The sequence below is a fragment of the Haemorhous mexicanus genome, chromosome 2 (genome assembly GCF_027477595.1).
Source record: "Haemorhous mexicanus isolate bHaeMex1 chromosome 2, bHaeMex1.pri, whole genome shotgun sequence".
NCBI classification, from domain to species: domain Eukaryota; kingdom Metazoa; phylum Chordata; class Aves; order Passeriformes; family Fringillidae; genus Haemorhous; species Haemorhous mexicanus.
The window spans coordinates 122,340,380-122,358,143 of NC_082342.1; the positions used below are offsets into that span (position 1 = coordinate 122,340,380).

General features: G+C 54.9%; 1 protein-coding gene across 9 annotated transcripts in view; it reads right to left on the reverse strand.

The window, feature by feature from the left end:
• Positions 1–17,764, reverse strand: part of STIM1 (stromal interaction molecule 1) — an 89,631-nt gene that overhangs the window by 65,554 nt on the left and 6,313 nt on the right. The window contains exon 1 of one of the 9 annotated variants that reach the window (XM_059840235.1): positions 9,194–9,290. The exons of the other annotated variants lie outside the window; for them this stretch is intronic. The gene's annotated coding sequence lies outside the window, so the exon portion shown is untranslated. Of the gene's footprint in view, positions 1–9,193; positions 9,291–17,764 lie in introns of those variants that run through there. 9 annotated transcript variants of the gene reach the window in all.

Below are 17,764 nucleotides of genomic sequence, written 5' to 3' on the forward strand. Positions count from 1 at the left end.
GAACACGGAACTCCTGAGCCTTGGCTCACATCTGCCCAGGGGGTTCAACCAGGGAAAGAGACCGGTGGGGATGAAGGATTGGAGGAGTCAAAGATTGAGGGGATCCTGCCCTGATTTCCTACCACCCCAAGGACAACCCCTGGGTATTTGCAGCACAAATGCCAGGAATGAAGATTGACTGAGAGCAGCAGCAAGAGCGATAAAACAAGGCTTTTAAAGAGCTGCCAGGTGCTGATAATCAACTGCACCATCAAGAGCAATCAAACCAAACCCGGGAGGAATCTGGTGCTTTCATCAAGACCAAAAGGAGCCTGAATACGGGGCACAAGTGATTTAATCAGCAGACAACCCTGAAGTGACAACAGAATTGGTCCAACATTTCAGCAGCCACTCTGGGCTGTTCATTCCCCTCCCTGTTATCTCCCTTCCTCTCCCTTTTATCTCCAGGGACTGCAGCTGCAAGAATACCCAAATGAAGGAACAAAGACCAGCACCAGCCACTTTGCCTATGACTGATGGAAGATTAAGCCTAAAGATCACAGCACAGAATGGTCCTTTGTGTGGGAAGGGACCTTTAAAGCTCATCCACACCTTCCACTGCCCCAGGCTGCTCCAAGCAAGCCTGGAATACTGCAATCAGGCTATTCCAACACACCTTCAGCGAACAAAAGCCTCAAAATGACTGAGAAATTTGCTTTAAGGAAATCTCCCTCTCCAGAACGTCCAGCCCTGACTTTTGCTCCAGCAGCTTCCCCAAGAGACACCTGCTGGTCCTGGCTGGTGCTCAGCAGGGCTGTGACTCCTGAGGAGCACCACCATCACCTCCACTCCCACCCCGCCTCTCTGAGTCACCAGGAACCTTCTGTCTCCATCCCGCTGTTCGGTGGCTCCAGGCCGGCTCTTTATCTCCCCACCATCGACTCACAGGTTGCATCTGCCCCGCCGTGCAGAATAAAGAGACCTTTGTCCTTCCCAAGGGGTGTCCTTGATGGGCCATTAACTGGGGCACATCAACACGGGCCGGCCTCACAGCCCTCCTGCTGCCCCTTCCATCCCTCCTGCTCCTTCCATCCTTCCTCCTGCCCCCCTCCCATCCCTCCTGCCCCTCTTCCATTTCTCCTGCTGCCTCACATCCCTCCTGCTGCCCCTCTTCCATCTCTCACCCTGCCTCTTCCATCCCTCACCCCCCGGGGCTCGCTGTCCCCACCAAAGGCTCTCTGCAGCCTCTGCTGGGGGTCCTGCTGCCACCCCAAAGGTACCCCCACCCAGATCATCAAAGGACCCTGAGGCCAAAGTGCTAAAGCAGAGCTGGAATTTCACTGAGCCATCGAGCTTGGAAAAGCCCTTGGACACCATCGAGTGCAGCTGTTCCCCAGCACTGCCAAGGCCACCACTGACCATGTCCCCAAGTGCCACACCTGTGAAATCCACGCAGGGATGTGACTCCACCTGTGCCAGGGCTGGACAGCATCTTCCATTAAGGCATTCTTCCAGTATCCAACCTGAACCTCCCTGGTGCAATTTGAAGCCATTTTCACCTACCACGGAAGGCAGTTTGGGGTGGTTTTGTAAGAGATGACAAAGATGTGCCTTATGGTGGTTTTGGCTGGCACAAGTCACCCAGACTTGTTTTGTTAATCTTGTTTTGGGGCACTCCAGCCACGGGGCCACCCAAAACTCAACAGGACATGGACAGGGCCCTGGACCAGCAGCTCTGGGCAGGGCTGGAGAGGACAATCTCCAGAGCTCCCTTGGAACATCATTTCATTCCAGACCTTTCCTTTCTCATGGGAGATTCTCTCTAACAAGGATTTTGTTTGTTTAATTCCCCTTGATTTCCTTCTGTGAGGTCCCATTATCTCCAATAATGCCCCAAGCCCCTGCAGCTCCAGCTCTGCAGCAGCAGCAGCCCTGGGGACAGCGCTGAACAGCAGCTTAATTATTACAATTGTCATTTACATAACTGGCTTTTATAAACACCGGGAGGGCAGCCAAGGAAAAAAGCCCTATATTTGGGGAAAAAGAACTGTTTACATATTTCACCCGTGTAAACAAGGGCTCAGTTGAACTTCCGTGCTCAGGGTTCCTCCCCTGGAACTCTTGGTTTCAACTAAAAAATGCAGGGGACAACTTCAGGAATTTTAACGAAGGCACTAAGCTGTGATGGATGCATGCAGAGATTTCCATTCCCTCTGGAGGGGTAAGGAATAGCAAGGGGAACCCTGGAAATCCTGACATCTTGCAACACTGCAGAGCAGCAGCAGCAGAGAGGGCAAGGCCAAAAGGGCACAGTAATAATCCTGGGTTTGCAGCTCTGATTCCCAAACATCAGAGCTGATGGAGCTACGAGAGCATCCAGCCATTGCCACGGTCAGGAAAGTCATCAGAGTTTTATACTTCAAGCTGACACTGTACAGCTTGTTTACTACAGAGGGAACTGTCAGACTCCAGGTCTAATGCACAAACACATGTGAAATTCACATATAAATCCTTTTTGTCAAGAAAAAAAAAGGATTTATCAAACAGAATCGGGATTTTAGCACATGCTCGTTCTCCTGTTCCTTCTGACCTACTTTCCCTGGCAGACTCCTTCCCTGGGAGGTGCAGAGCCAGGGCACTGAGTCCTGCCCTGGGCAGGCAGCGACCCAGAAGGCAGGGCTGGATGGGATCTTGGCAATGAGGAATTGTTCCCTGGCAGGGTGGGCAGGCCCTGGCCCAGGGTGCCCAGAGCAGCTGGGGCTGCCCCTGGATCCCTGGCAGTGCCCAAGGCCAGGCTGGACACTGGGGCTGGAGCAGCCTGGGACACTGGGAGGTGTCCCTGCCATGGCAGGGCTGGCACTGGGTGGGATTTAGGGTCCCTCCCAACCCAAATCAGCCTGTTCCATGACCAGCACAGACCTCATCCATGTTCCCACCTCCCTTCTAGTGTGGAAACTCCTAGAGTGACTCTCCCAGCAGTTTTGGGTTGTGGAACGTGGCAGCTGAAGGGAGTTTGCTCAGAGCAGACCAAGGAGAGCCTCCAAGTATCTGCTCAACAGGGAATGATGCCCGTGCTCCTGCCCCGGGGTTCCCATCACCCTTGGGACAGCAGGGTCTGGAGCAGCTCAACAGGGACTCACTGCACTCAGCCAGCTTTCCATCCCATGGAATCCCACACTGGCTGGGGCTGGGAGGGAGCTTAAAGCCCATCCAGTGCCACCCCCAGCCAGTCCCAGGTTGCTCCAACCTTCAGTAACTGAGGAAGTTTTAGCAGGAGTTCAAGGAGACATTTTTCCTCTAAGGGAGCACCTTGCACAATGCAAAAAAACAAATCCTCGTACCCAAGTCAGATTAAACAGTCTAGAAAAAATGTAAATCCTAGCAGAGATTGGACTGTTTGATCTCTGAGAGACTTTCAAAGGAGTACCAACGCCCTCGGGTCTTTGCTGGAAGGGCCAACCCTAAATGCTCACAAACCATTTAATAACATGCCCAGGGAAACAGGCTGTCCCCAGCTCCTGAGGCCAAAGCTGTCTCTGTTCTGGGAGTGCCCTGTCTCTGGATTAGCATGACAAAGCCACACAGGGTCACACAGATGCAGGAGGAAGCCCTGTGTGATGCACTGAGCCCTCGTGCACCACCACAGCTGAAGAGAGCCACAGGAAGGAATTAAGCAGCAAAGGGAGGTTATTGTACTGTCATGAACTTACACTCAATTAAAACCTTAAAATTCTTTCCCCAAATAGGCTCCTCTCCTTGGCACATGCTCAGCATTTATTTACTACCATCAATTCTCTCACCAGCGAGTGCAATCAGCCTTTTTCATGCTCTCCATGCACCAATTTACTGATTTAATGTCAGCCCATTGCTTCCAGACATCCTCCCCTTCCTTTCCCTTCCCTGCAGCAGCAGCACAGACCTTTCATCCCTGGTTTCCACCCAGTCCCCCCCACCAGAACTTAGTCACCCTACTTTTCATCAAGTGCTTTGCTCTTTGCACCCCATTAAAACAGCACACACCCCCAAATCACACACAACCCCCAAAAAACAAGGCTGGTGTTTGTTGGAGTGGGAACACATGCTCCCATCCCCATCCCATCCCCTGCCTGTCCTGGCAGTGCCCACCCCTCCTCCTGCCCATGCTGTCCCAACACACCATCCCCTCTATCTGGGAACAACCCCCCTGTGTCCAGCAGAGTTTTTGGGAGTGACTCCACCCTCGCTGTGGCTCCCAAACCTCCCCAGAGCAGATCTGGGCACCCTGGCTTGGGTGCTCCGGCCTCCAAGTGCCAACTTCACCCATTTCCTTCCGTGCTTTCCTCAGCCCAAGGCCTGGGGGACATTGCTCCTGGGCTGAACAAATAAGATAACAGAGGTGGTTCTGGTACCACCCTGTCAGGCACAGCGGCTCTGCCCACGGGCAGCTCCAAATATCACGTCAGGGCCTTCTCTGAGGAGCAGCAGAAGCCAAAATATCCCGTGGGCAGGGAAGTTCTAAGGAGCTGAAATAACTGGAGATTGGGTTACTTCATAACCATAAACCAAGTAATCTGAGTGCTGACACATTCCAGCCCCACTGTGTGGAACAAGACTGAATCATCTGAACTGCAGCCACAGCCAGGGCCATCCAAAAGTGACGGGAGAGGGACTTTTTACACGGGCAGACACTAACAGGACATGGCAAAATGGTTTCAAACTAAGAGAGGGGACTTCCATTGGAGACTGGGGGAGGTTTTCCCCGGTGAGAGTGATGAGGCCTTGGCCCAGAGAAGCTGTGGCTGCCCCTGGATCCCTGGAAGTGCCCAAGGATGGGATTTGGAGAAACCTGGGATAGTGGAAGGTGTCCTGCCCAAGGCAGGGGTGGCAGCAGATGAGCATAGTGGTTCCTCCCAGCTGAAACCACTGTAGGATTCTGTGAGTCCATGGGCTGGGAATGCTCTGCAGAGCCCTGGCAGTGCTGAGCACCAGAGGAATCCACGGGACTGGACAATCCTGGGGCACCTGCTCCAGTTCTGAGGGACCCAGGATCAACATTCCTGCTTTGCAAAGAGACAGGATTATCCCATGGCCCACACCAGCTCTCCAGGGATTTTCAGAATCCCAAAATGGGTTAGGTTGGGAAGAACCTCAAAGATCATCGAGTCTCACCCCCTGCCATGGCAGGGACATCTTCCACTGTCCCAGGCTGCTCCAAGCCTGTCCATGGTGGCCTTGGGCACTGCCAGGGATCCAGGGGCAGCCAGAGCTTCTGTTCAGTGTACTCTGAAAGACTCCCAGTGAGGGGTGGGAAGGAATCCAAGTCCCCCGAGCCCCCGTGCCAGCCGTGAGTCACCGCCCCAGGCAGCCCCAGCCCACGACGCCGTGCGCCGGCTGCTGCACGCTGGGATCCAAAGCCATAATCATGGAGTGAAAGAGAAATCTGAAAGTCAGGAAACCACATAATGGATGAGTGAGTCATCCCTGCCTGAAAAACTGAAGATGCCAAAGAAAGCTTAGAAGTCAAAGAAAAACCCACACCATTGCTGCTGTTCCATCCTGCCACCCCTGAGCCAGGAGATCCATCCCTGCAGCACTGCCTGCCCAAAGCCAGCATTCCAGGGACAGCTCTGGGCCAAGAACACCTGGAGCAGGAAGAGCTTGAGATACAGAAGCAAAAATTGTGGCAACTCTGACAAGGTAACAAAAGTACAGAATTCCTCTCTTGCTGTCAGAATTTACTGAGAAATCACAGAATGACAAATAAGGCTCATGTTTGGGAGGGACCTCAAAGCCCATCCAGTGCCACCCTGCCATGGACAGGGACGGCTTCCACTGTCCCAGGCTGCTCCAAGCCCCATCCAAGCTGGTCTCTGGCACTGGGAGCCATTCCCTGTCCCTCCATCCCTTGTCCCCAGTCCCTCTGCAGCTCTCCTGGAGCCCCTTCAGGCCCTGGCAGGGGCTCTGAGCTCTCCCTGGAGCTTCTCCTCTCCAGGTGAGCACCCCCAGCCCTCCCAGCCTGGCTCCAGCTCTTGGAGCCTCTCTGTGGCCTCCTCTGGAGCTGTTCCCACAGCTCCATGTCCATTCCAAGCTGGAGGCCCGGGATGGAGAGCTCAGAGCTGACCCAAAAACAGGCTCACAGCCCAGTTCTGTCTCACCTTCACAGCCTCACAGGATGGCTGAGGGAGCCCAGGGCTCCAGGAGTAATGTGGACCTTCAGAAGGGCTCTTCCCTGCATTTCTTGGCCTCTTCCTCCTCCTCCTTCTCCTCCCCAGCAGCCCAGGCTCCAAGGACTGCCCTGCTCCCCTCCCAGACACGCTCTGCAAATTAATCCAAGGGCAGCAGCACCATTCCCACGCTGCTGTACAAGGACAGCTTCTCCCAATTCCAGCTTTAGTTATCCTTCATGTGTCTCACCAAGAACTGATGATTCCCATGTTCACAGGAGCCCTGCAGAGCAGGAAACAGGGTGACAACAGCCTCTGCCTTGGCCATGGCACATGCACAATCTGCTTTTCCTACAGCCAGAAGGAATGAGCTGCTCCCAAGCCACCCACGCTGCTGCAGCCAGCTCGTGCCTCTCCCAGCAAAGTCCTTCCCTTCCACTGAAGAACAGGACTCCAAGAGGGCAAGCTGCTGCCTGTCCCCAGATTCCTACAGCTGATTCCACAGGAAATCCCTAAGCCTAACCTCAATTATCCAACCTCAACAACAGCCTGCAGCCATCACCTTGACTTCTTTGGGAATAAAACCCCTACCCAGTGATCCTCTTATCCTCTACTTCCCCAAACTCCAGCAAAGCCACTCTCCTGTATAATTCCCTTCTCACAAGGATCAAGATAGCAACAAAGGGGGACCCAAGGAAGATGTGGATCCTGGCACACGGAGGAGGAGAAAGCCAAAGACATGCATGGGAAGAAGGCAGAGGAAAGGAGGAGGAAGGAGCTTGTGAATAACACAAGCCCACAAAGAAGCCGAGTTCTTACTCGTGGTGCTCACAGACCTGCTCGTTTCCAGGCACAAACGGTCACAGGGGGAATCCCAGAAGAAGAACAAGATCCTGGATGTGCCAGGCACTGCCTGTGCAGTGCCTCAGCAATGGAATGCTACCAGATCCCACCTGGGACAAGCTCAGTGATATGGCAGGATGAGGGGTTAGAGGTACATGGGGAAGAAAGTGACATGTCTCTGCAGGACAGGCTGCAGCAGAGTGGCCACACCACTCCTGAGGGGGAACCCTGAGCCCCACTCACACATGGGGAGGAGAAAGACTCTTCCCACAAAACCCCACACATCTTTTTTTCACTAAATGTCACTATAAAAAAAAAAATCACCCTAAACCCCAGGTACGCCCTTTAGCCATGCCCAGTCACTGCCAGGGGATACCACGCAGCACACAGGGTGGCAGAGTGTGAAAAACAGCAACTTAGGGGCAGCACCAGCAGCACAAATGAAAATAAATCCCTGTTCTAGCAGGCAAAGATGATTCACATTAGGAAAACAGCAGTTTGAAAGTCTTTTCCCACCCTTGCCAGCCATACATGAGCACTTTGGGTTACATCAGGGCCAGGAGAATGAGAGAATCCCAGAATATCTTCAGCTGAAGGGACCCCAGGGATGCCCCAGTGCCAGCCCTGCCCTGCCCAGACCCCCCCAAGCCCAGCCTGGGCATCCCTGGCAGCGCTGGCCAAAGGCTCCTGGAGCTCTGGCAGCCTCGGGGCCGTGCCCATTCCCTGGGCAGTGCCAGCACCCTCTGGGGAAGAACCTTGCCCTGCCCTGCAGCCTGAGGTGCCCTGGCCCAGCCCCAGCCACTTCCTCAGGTAGAAAAAATCCCTTATGGATGGGATGGGCAAACAGCAATGATCCCTAACGTGCTGCTACAAGGCAGGTGTTCCTGATTTTTAAACTTCTGCCCCAAAGTGAGACTGCTGGTTTTTAATCCAATGGGGAAAAGAGAAGCCCCCCCCAGCTCTGAGTGGCACTGTGCCAGCAGTGAATGAGCCCTGCCTCCCTGGAGCTGCCTCACTGAAAAGGTTGTTACTAAAAAAACAATTTAAAAAGAAAGTCTTGAAATGAGTCACTGTGGAATCAGGATTAAATTGTGAATTTTATGCTTTGCTACACTGGAAGATGGAAATGCTACTTTTGGAGGAGGCAGTGAGGATATTCACCCCTCAGATAAAAAACACCTCCTAAAGTGGCTGTTTTCTGAGAGTGATCAGGGAAAGAGGAACTTTCTAGAACAGATACAGACCAAGAGCAGCACTGGGACCCTGAGGCTCCTCATCCCAGCAGGGTCCTGGCAGTGCTGGGGCAGCAAAAGGTGACAAAAAATGCAAGGTGTCACCTCTAGGCCATGAAACCTGGCGGGGAGAGAGCAGGAGCTGCCAAAACCAGAAGGGAATCCCCAAATCCCTGGGGCTGGCAGAGCCCTCCCAGCCCAGGGAGTGCCAGCTGTGCCCCATGGCCACCTTGTGCCCAGCCTAGAGCACTCAGTGCCACCTCCAGGGGACACCTGCAGGGATGGGCACTGCAGAGCTCCCTGGGCAGCCCCTGCCAAGGCCTGAGCCCCCTTTCCATGGGCAAATTCCTGCTGCTGGCCAAGCTGAGCCTGCCCTGGCCCAGCCTGAGGCCGTTCCCTCTTGTGCTGGGGAAGGAGAGATGGAGGGAATGCTTTCCAGAGATGACAAGTGGTGATTCCATCAGCTCAGTAGCTCCTGAAACCTCACCCTTGGTCTCAAAACTCCACATGGAGAGGCAGCTCCCACACCTGGCTTCCCTGAGGACCAGGGGACACATGGCCACTTGGGCTTTAGGAACAGCAGGGATTTCAGAGTGATCCCAAACCTCAGATGCTCCTTCCCTGAACACAGACTTTCCAAAATCCTTCAGGGCCTTTGAAGTAATAAAGAGGCTTCAAAAGACAAGCTGGGACCTCCTTGGACAACATACTCTTCCTCCTCAGCACACAGGGAAGAGCTCCAGCATGATGCAACCCCTGTTGCAGTTCAGCACTTTAAAATGATGTTGTGTAAGCAAAAACCGAAGGAAGGAAACCCCCAAACCTTTCCCTAGCCCAGCTCCAGTGCCACCCCACAACTGCTCCTCCTCTGCCTGTGCTAAACTCAGCTCAACCCTCCCTTAGACTGCACAGAGTCACCTGGGAACACAGAGTGTAGAATGCCCAGAAAATCCTCAAATCTGAGCAGATCTGGGGTTCCCCAGAAGGGCAGCTCACCTTTTCCCCATCATTCCTAAACCATGGTTTAGCTGTGGCTTTCCCCAGACAGCTGGAGAGGCACTGCAGGGTTTGGAATGTGCCCTTCTTCTGAGCCCTGTGTGGAGAAGAGCTGGTTTTAGGGGAAGTTGAGGCAGGAAAGGGGCATTTTCCAAACCCCAGTCGCTGGGAATCAGACTGTGATAGCCCAGCCATGGAATCCCAGACTGGTTTGTGTTGGGAGGGACCTCACAGCCCACCCAGTGCCACCCCTGCCATGGCAGGGACACCTCCCACTGTGCCAGGCTGCTCCAGCCCCAGTGTCCAGCCTGGCCTTGGGCACTGCCAGGGATCCAGGGGCAGCCCCAGCTGCTCTGGGCACCCTGGGCCAGGGCCTGCCCACCCTGCCAGGGAACAATTCCTCATTGCCAAGAATTCCTGATCCATCCCTGCCCTCCGTCCCTTGTACCACATACCTGCACACACACCTTTTACTGCCCCAAGTGCCCCTCAGGGCCTGGGATGGGGGCTCCAGGTGCTTCTTTTCTACCTGTCCCACAGCCCACTCCATGCCCAGACCCACCACACTGCAGCTTTCCCCAGAGCCCACAGCACACCCAGACCCCACCATGCTGCTGCTTTCCCCAGAGCCCACAGCACACCCAGACCCACCGTGCTGCAGCTTTCCCCAGAGCCCACAGCACACCCAGACCCCACCACACTGCAGCTTTCCCCAGAGCCCACAGCACACCCAGACCCACCACACTGCAGCTTTCCCCAGAGCCCACAGCACACCCAGACCCCACCGTGCTGCTGCTTTCCCCAGAGCCCACAGCACACCCAGACCCCACCACACTGCTGCTTTCCCCAGAGCCCACAGCACACCCAGACCCCAGTGCTGCAGCTTTCCCCAGAGCCCACAGCACACCCAGACCCACCGTGCTGCAGCTTTCCCCAGAGCCCACAGCACACCCAGACCCCACCACACTGCAGCTTTCCCCAGAGCATGCCCAGACCCCACACAATCACGTCCCCCGTGGTTCCCCAGCGCTGAGGGGGAGCGCGCCATGCAGAGCAGCCCGGGCAGGAGCCAGGGGGCAGGGCTGGCTCGGCCCCCACAGCACCGGGGCTGAACAAACAGATCCCTCCCACAGGCAGAGCCTCGCCAAGGAAATGCCCCCCGGAGCTTCAGTGAGGGGATAAATCACTCGGAGCCTCAGGGAGGGGATAAATCAATCACTGGGCAGGGAAAGCTGTGAGGGCCCGAGCCATGCTCCCGGCCCTGCAGGAACACAGGCAGTGCTCGGAGCAGCACTCCAAGGGCAAACAAATAAATTCCTCAGGCGCCTTCCTCAGCGCTCCATAAATCCTGCAGGCACACAGGGGGGCAGAAGGTGGGAGCTCTGTGCACGGGAGCCGAGGCCAGCAGAGCTGCAGGCCTGCTCTGGGACCAGCATGGCGCTCCCTCCCCTCACGGCCCTGGCCCAGCCTTACAAACCACAAACCCAGAGCTGAGTGTGCTCAGAGAGGGCTCGGTGCCATGGACGGGGCTCTGGGATCCCACTCCCGGATGGACGGGGCTCTGGGATCCCACTCCCGGATGGACGGGGCTCTGGGATCCCACTCTTGGATGGACGGGGCTCTGGGATCCCACTCCTGGATGGACTGGGCTCTGGGATCCCACTCCCAGATGGACCGGGGCTCTGGGATCCCACTCCCAGATGGACCGGGGCTCTGGGATCCCACTCCCAGATGGACCGGGGCTCTGGGATCCCACTCCTGGATGGACGGGGCTCTGGGATCCCACTCCTGGATGGATGGGGCTCTGGGATCCCACTCCTGGATGGACGGGGCTCTGGGATCCCACTCCCGGATGGACGGGGCTCTGGGATCCCACTCCCGGATGGACGGGGCTCTGGGATCCCACTCCCGGATGGACGGGGCTCTGGGATCCCACTCCCGGATGGACGGGGCTCTGGGATCCCACTCCTGGATGGACGGGGCTCTGGGATCCCACTCTTGGTTGGACGGGGCTCTGGGATCCCACTCTTGGATGGACGGGGCTCTGGGATCCCACTCTTGGATGGACGGGGCTCTGGGATCCCACTCTTGGATGGACGGGGCTCTGGGATCCCACTCCTGGATGGACGGGGCTCTGGGATCCCACTCCCGGATGGACGGGGCTCTGGGATCCCACTCCCGGATGGACGGGGCTCTGGGATCCCACTCCTTGTTTGCATCCCGAGGCTGGGCAGCTGCACTGAAACATTCCCCATAGGAGCAGTGCCCTGGCAGTAACAGCTCTGTCACTCGGAGCAGCCCCTCAGCAGAGCACACAGAGCACAGGACAGAGAGCTCAAACTGCCCCAAACTGCAGCTGGGAAGGGTTTGGGACCACCCTGGGAACACAGCACAGTGTCTGTGGCTGCCATGAGCACAGAACACTTTGTTTAGCAGAGTTAATTACAGACCAGCACAGCTTCCAGCAAGCTGAGGCTGCCTCGGAGATGTGCTTCAAATCACAGAAAATGGCCTTGACTTATTTAAAAAGATTCTTGTTCCCAAACATAGTGGGAGGGACCAAGAGTTTCTGCATGACATCAGCCACCAAACTTGAGAAAACAGCAGCTTTCCATGTGCAAATTAAAAATAAAATAATTTCATTACTGGGGAAAAAAAAAAAAAAAAGGAGACTTAACAGAACATTATTATTGTCATGAACAGTTTAAAAGTTAAATTCTAAAAAAACCTGCACCTGGTCTCCTCTGAAATCCATCCAGTGCCACTCCCAGCCATGGCAGGGACACCTTCCATGGCTCCCAGCCCCATTGCCCCACCTGGCCCTGGCACTGCCAGGGATCCAGGGGCAGCCCCAGCTGCTCTGGGCACCCTGGGCCAGGGCCTGCCCACCCTGCCAGGGAACAATTCCTCATTGCCAAGATCCCACCCAGCCCTGCCCTCTGGCACTGGGAGCCATTCCCTGGCTCCTGTCCCTCCATCCTTGTCCCCAGTCCCTCTGCAGCTCTCCTGGAGCCCCTTCAGGCCCTGCCAGGGGCTCTGAGCTCTCCCTGGAGCTGCTCCTCTCCAGGTGAGCACCCCCAGCTCTCCCAGCCTGGCTCCAGCCCTGGAGCAGCCCCATGGCCCCTCTGGGCTCTCTCCAGCAGCTCCAGGTCCTGCCTGTGAGGGGACCCCCAAAGTGGAGCAGCTCTGCTGCAGGGTCCCCAGGGAAGGAGGTTTGGGGCTGGAGGAGAGCAGAGCCCATCCCAGCCAATCCCACTCCCAGATCACCTGGCTGGAAGCTTTATTTGCCCAAGGTTTTGGACACTTCACTTGGAGGGAAAAAAGCATTTGTGAGGAAAAATAAATGCTACTTTTTCATGTAAGTCTTGTATCTTCAGGCTACATCAGCCGATCTAAATAAAAGTCCCCAAAACCCAAAAAAGGAAGCTGAGTTTCTCTCTATCAAGTCTCCTGCCCGGTACCAGCACAGGACACAGCCACTGGCTGTACTGGTGGCATTTCTTTCCCAAGAGCAGAAGTGTCACCTCTGCAGCACTTCCGTGCCCAGCCAGAACACATGGGACTAAGTTTAGCCATCGTTAGGCCACAGAGAAATCCCTCCTAAGCCCTGTCCACTCCCAGAGCCAAGGAGGCACCAGCAAACCAAACCATCTGCAGAGAGCTCTGCATTCACCCAGATCTGACTCTTTAAACTCATTATTCAGGCCTGATTCCTTGCAGCTCCTCCAGGACCAGAGGAGCAGCAGCCCTGGGATCTGAGCAGCAACACTTGGGGATGTTGGGCTGCAAAAATCCTGTCAGAGTGTGAAATTCTGGGTTATTTCTGCTGGGCTGGGCTGACTCGGCGTTCAGCACCAGCCACAGCCACGCTGAAGGACTGTGTTTACCAAAGGGATAACTCTGGCTACCAGGGAAGCTCCCGACCAAATCCTAACACAAACACTCAGGTGACTCAGGAGGACGAGCACAGACTCCTCTGGATCTTCTTTAATACCTCATTAATTCAGGAAAAAAACACTCCATACCCTCCAGGCAGAAAATATTCTTTGCAGCAGCAGCACAAAGGGGAAAAAGAGCCACGAGCTTTCCTTCCTCCTCTGCTGCAAACAGGGAACTTCCCTGCAGCTTCCCTGAAAATTCTTGTCCAAACCTATTCCAAGTGGCTCCGGCTGCCAGGGCAGGGATGGAATCACATCCCTGCAGGGATCTAACAGTGCTGTGGATGTGGCACTTGGGGACATGGCTTAGCTGAACTCTGCAAGGGCTTTCCCAACCTAAATAATTCCAGGATACTCCCCAGTAAACCCAGCCCTTTCTCACCTTGTGCACCAAAGCCTGCATGAGTACTTCTACCAATGCTCACACAAAGACTCTAGTGAATAAAAAGCCTTTTTCCTCCTCCTTTCCAACACAAATTCCCTTGTTTCTCTGGGACAGAATGTGCTGGATTCACTCCCAGGGCCAGGGCAGGTGTCAGTGAAGCCTTCCTGGGAGCCTTCCTGGGAATGCTGGATGTGCCACCACACTGCCTCTGGGGAGGGTCTCGAGTCCCTGCCAGGTGACCTCCTGCACAGCAGTGACATCCCTGCATGTTACTCCTGCCTCAGGAACAGGAGGCTGGGGCTTCCACATCCCACAGCACCAAGAGGTTACACATCCAGAGCCCGTGGGGGACTCCAAGGAATTGGAAGTGACATTCCCAGCACAGGTGTGAGCTTGAACCACAGAGCAAGACTCGGGTTTGGTTAAACAATTCCTGTTCCCTCAGTGAACAGCAGCTGGAGCTTCTCCCAACCCCAAAGGAATCAGGAGAATGAACCCATTACACATTGTCAGTGGGAGTCCAGATGAGCTGGGGTGAAATGTCCCCTTTTCCCACACCTCAGGAAACCTCCACCCCAGTTCCAGTGGTCCTGGCAGGACCCAAGAGCAGCACATCCCACAGCCCTGTGGGCACAGCAGGCCTGGGCTGATCCTGGCTTTCCTGCTGCTTCTTCCATGTAGAGCTCAGCTTTGTCCTGGATCCTCCCACGTTCCCAGCCTCAGGAGGCCCCCAGGGCCATCACACTGCTGGGATTTGGGGCTCCCTGTGCTCAGGGGGCCTGTGCAGAGCCCAGATGGCTCCTCCAAACCCCTGAGTGCTGCCAACACAGCAAAGAGCCAAAGGTACTGTGGAGCTGGCTGGGATGAGCTGGGACAGTGGGACAGCAGGATAGTGGGATAGCAGGACCTCCTCCCAACAGAGTCCCAGGGACAGGAAAGCATCTCAGCCACTTCACCTTGTTAGGCTGAGCACTGAAAATAGACCCGGGATGAAAAACAAACCAGCTGGACAAGTTCTCCACAGCGGGAGGCTCTGGCCAGCAGTGAGTGAGCTCTGTCCTGCCCTGAGATCTGTCCTGTCCCCTGTCCTGTCCAGAGCTCTGTCCTGTGTCCTGCCCAGGGAGCTCCAGAGGGGTCAGTGACACTGGAGCATCCCCCCAGGCCAGCCCTCGGGGAGGGAGGGGTGGCAGGGAGAGCAGTGCCCCATCCAGCACACCTCTGAAGATAACCATCTGCAGGATGGCACAGGAATGCCAGACATTCCCTTTAAGGAGTGACAAACTCCAAGAGCTGAGCCTCACCCTTTGAAGCATGAAGCATTTTTTCTCCTTTCCCAAGAGGAAAAATAAAAGATGGGAGAAAAAATAACCAGCAACCCCACTTATCACACTGATTGCTGTCAGGAAAACTTCTCTAGGAATCATCCTACAGTGTGGGAGAACAGCACTGAATGCCCCCAAATATCCCTTTCAACCCTCTTTCTGTGTTAATGATACAGCAAATGAAATGAACAGGAAAACTTCTTTATCTCCAAAACCCAGCATGCAAATCTCCAGGAAACAGTGTGGTCCATGAGAAACCTCTGAGAGCAGCAGGAGCAGAGGCCTGGGATGGGATGGGGACAGCCTTGGAGTGGCACCAGGATAGCACCCATGGTGGGATGAGGTGGGATGGGGACAGCCCCCACCACTGCCCCACCAAGAGATCCCTCTGCCACGTGTGCTGCCATCACCATTCCCACAAAACCAGCTGCATTCCAACTACCACACTTGTCAGTTCCACACTTTTGGAGCATGCCCTCTTTCATCCAGAGGCCCTCCAGGACACAGCTTAATTAACTGACTCTCAGCAGGCCAGGCTGCAGGAGTGCCGCACCCTGAGGAAGCTGAGGCTCCTCTTCATCCTGCCAGCTCTGCAGGATGCACTCACTCCTCTGGGGACACCCCCAGCCAGAGCCAGCCTGGGCTCCAGGAGAGCTGGGAAGATAAAAGCTCTGAGACCCTGGCTATCAGGACAAAGCAGAGCTGGGGCTGCTCTCGCAGAGCCTGGCACAACCCAACACTCCAGATCCCCCGGCAGCATCAGCAGCTGTGCTGGGTTTGTGCCCCAGTCCTGGCTGGGGACAAACCAACCTGAGTGCCCCAGGCAGAGCCACCTGGATCCACACACCACACAGATAAAAGCATGGCATGGACAAGAACGTCCTTCCTGATCCTTTCCACAGGTTTGGAAAAGATCTCCTCGATTTTGCAGTTTACAGCCCAGACCCACTGTGAAACCCCAGGAACACTGAACTGCTGTCACCTTCCCAAAACACTCTGAGGTGCTCAGACCTTCCAAACAGCCATTTCCCCATCAACACTTCATCCCTGGACTTGGATCCATCTCCAGAAATGCCAACCAGAGGAGGAAGCTGGGAAGCTCCAGCGGGATCGGCCCTGCCTGAGATGGGATGAGTTCCCTCAGCAGCACCCCCTGAGCTAAGTGCCAGCAGGTGGGAAAAGCCATCACACACGGATTAAGAGGGAATAACCCTTCCACAGTCTGCCTGGCCTGGAGCTCTCCTCACCTCACCTGCAGTCCTGGAGCTGCTCTGTGACAAGCACGAGGCCTTCAGGCCAGCACAAGGCGCCAAACCTGGATTTTTGCCTTCCAGGTGCCAAACTGCCAGAACAAACCCACCCAGGCTCCCTGAACAACAGCAGCTGCGTGGAGCAGAATACTTCCAGAATTACTTCTGTCCCCCAAAAATTAGTTTCTATCCTCCATCCATCTCTATCCAGTTGAAAAAATAACTTTTTTTCCCTTTGGCTTACTCACCCATTAATTATGTCCTGGCACTCTTACAGATCTAAACACAAGCATTGCTTAGCAGCTTTAATCCTGAATTATTCCTCCCTTTCCTGCAATCCAAAGCCTCCCTTGCCTAGGAAGGGGCAGGCTGTTCCAACCAGCAAGCTGTTCCTTTGTAACTCAGAGAGGAACATTCCTCAAGTTCTCCTGTTTATTGCATTTTTATGCTCCCAGAACAGCCAAATTTATGGCACCGGAGCTCCAAACCTGCAGAGAAGAATTAAACTGACCTTAAAACTCCATCCTTCAGGGAAAAACAAACACTGGGCTACAAAAATAGTGCCTTTTCCTGCAAAACGTGTGTGTGCTACCAAACATCCCCGTTTCCAACTGCACTGCTGCTGCTTCCACTTTCTGAGAGCTGCTGGGATCAGCAAGTCCCAAACCCCAGAGGAGGTGAAGGGGTGTTGGAACTGAGAACATGCAGAGCTCCTCGGTGGGATAAAGAGCACTTCCAAGGAGCTGCCTCTGTGGATCCTGCAAATGTCTCTTGTGGCAAACCTCAGCAAGGTGGGGATAAAAACATATACACAAATATATATTTATGTGCCAGAGGCAACCCCTCTCCCTCTCAGGGTGGTGAGAGACTTCCAAGGAGCACTTGGTGGTTCCCAAAGTCAAACCCCACAGATGTCTGTGACACACAGTGAGTTAATGCATTTTCCAAAGTGGAAAAAATAGGTTACTTAAAAATAGGTCCATAATCCAAACAAACAAGCACCCCGGTACTATTTCACAGAGGGAAAACAAGCAGGCAGGGACAGTCCTGGGACACAACCAGGCATGGCTCCTCAGTGACTTCTCATGCTCCTCTCAAGGTTTTCCATCCACTGCAGGGCCAGGCACATGGGCCAGGAGAAGCTCCTGGGCACAGTCCTGCCATCACTCCTTGCCATTAACTGTATTATTAGGATTATTGCAAAGAGCTCAGAGCCCTGCCAGGGCCTGAAGGGGCTCCAGGAGAGCTGCAGAGGGACTGGGGACAAGGCCTGCAGGGACAGGAGCCAGGGAATGGCTCCCAGTGCCAGGGGGAAGGGCTGGGTGGGATTTTGGGCAGAAATTGTTCCCTGTCAGTGCTGAGGCCCTGGCACAGCATGAGGCAAGAGCTCCTCAAGGCTCCCATGTGCTGCAGGAGTGACACAGCAATGGCTTTAATTAAAGAGTCCTTGTCCCTGCCAGCACCAGCTCCTAAAACTGAACCGCAGCTCTGGAGGTGCCACAAAATTAATCAGGCACAGCTGCAGGGGCTGGGGAAATGAAGGTGAGGGAAAATTAAAGTGTTCCAGAGAGCCCAGCGTGGATCAGCCATGGGAGCTAAGCAGACTCAGCACGACAGCACTGCCTCCACAGGAAACATCCTCAAATTCCAGCAGCAAAGAGACCCTGGAGGGCGGG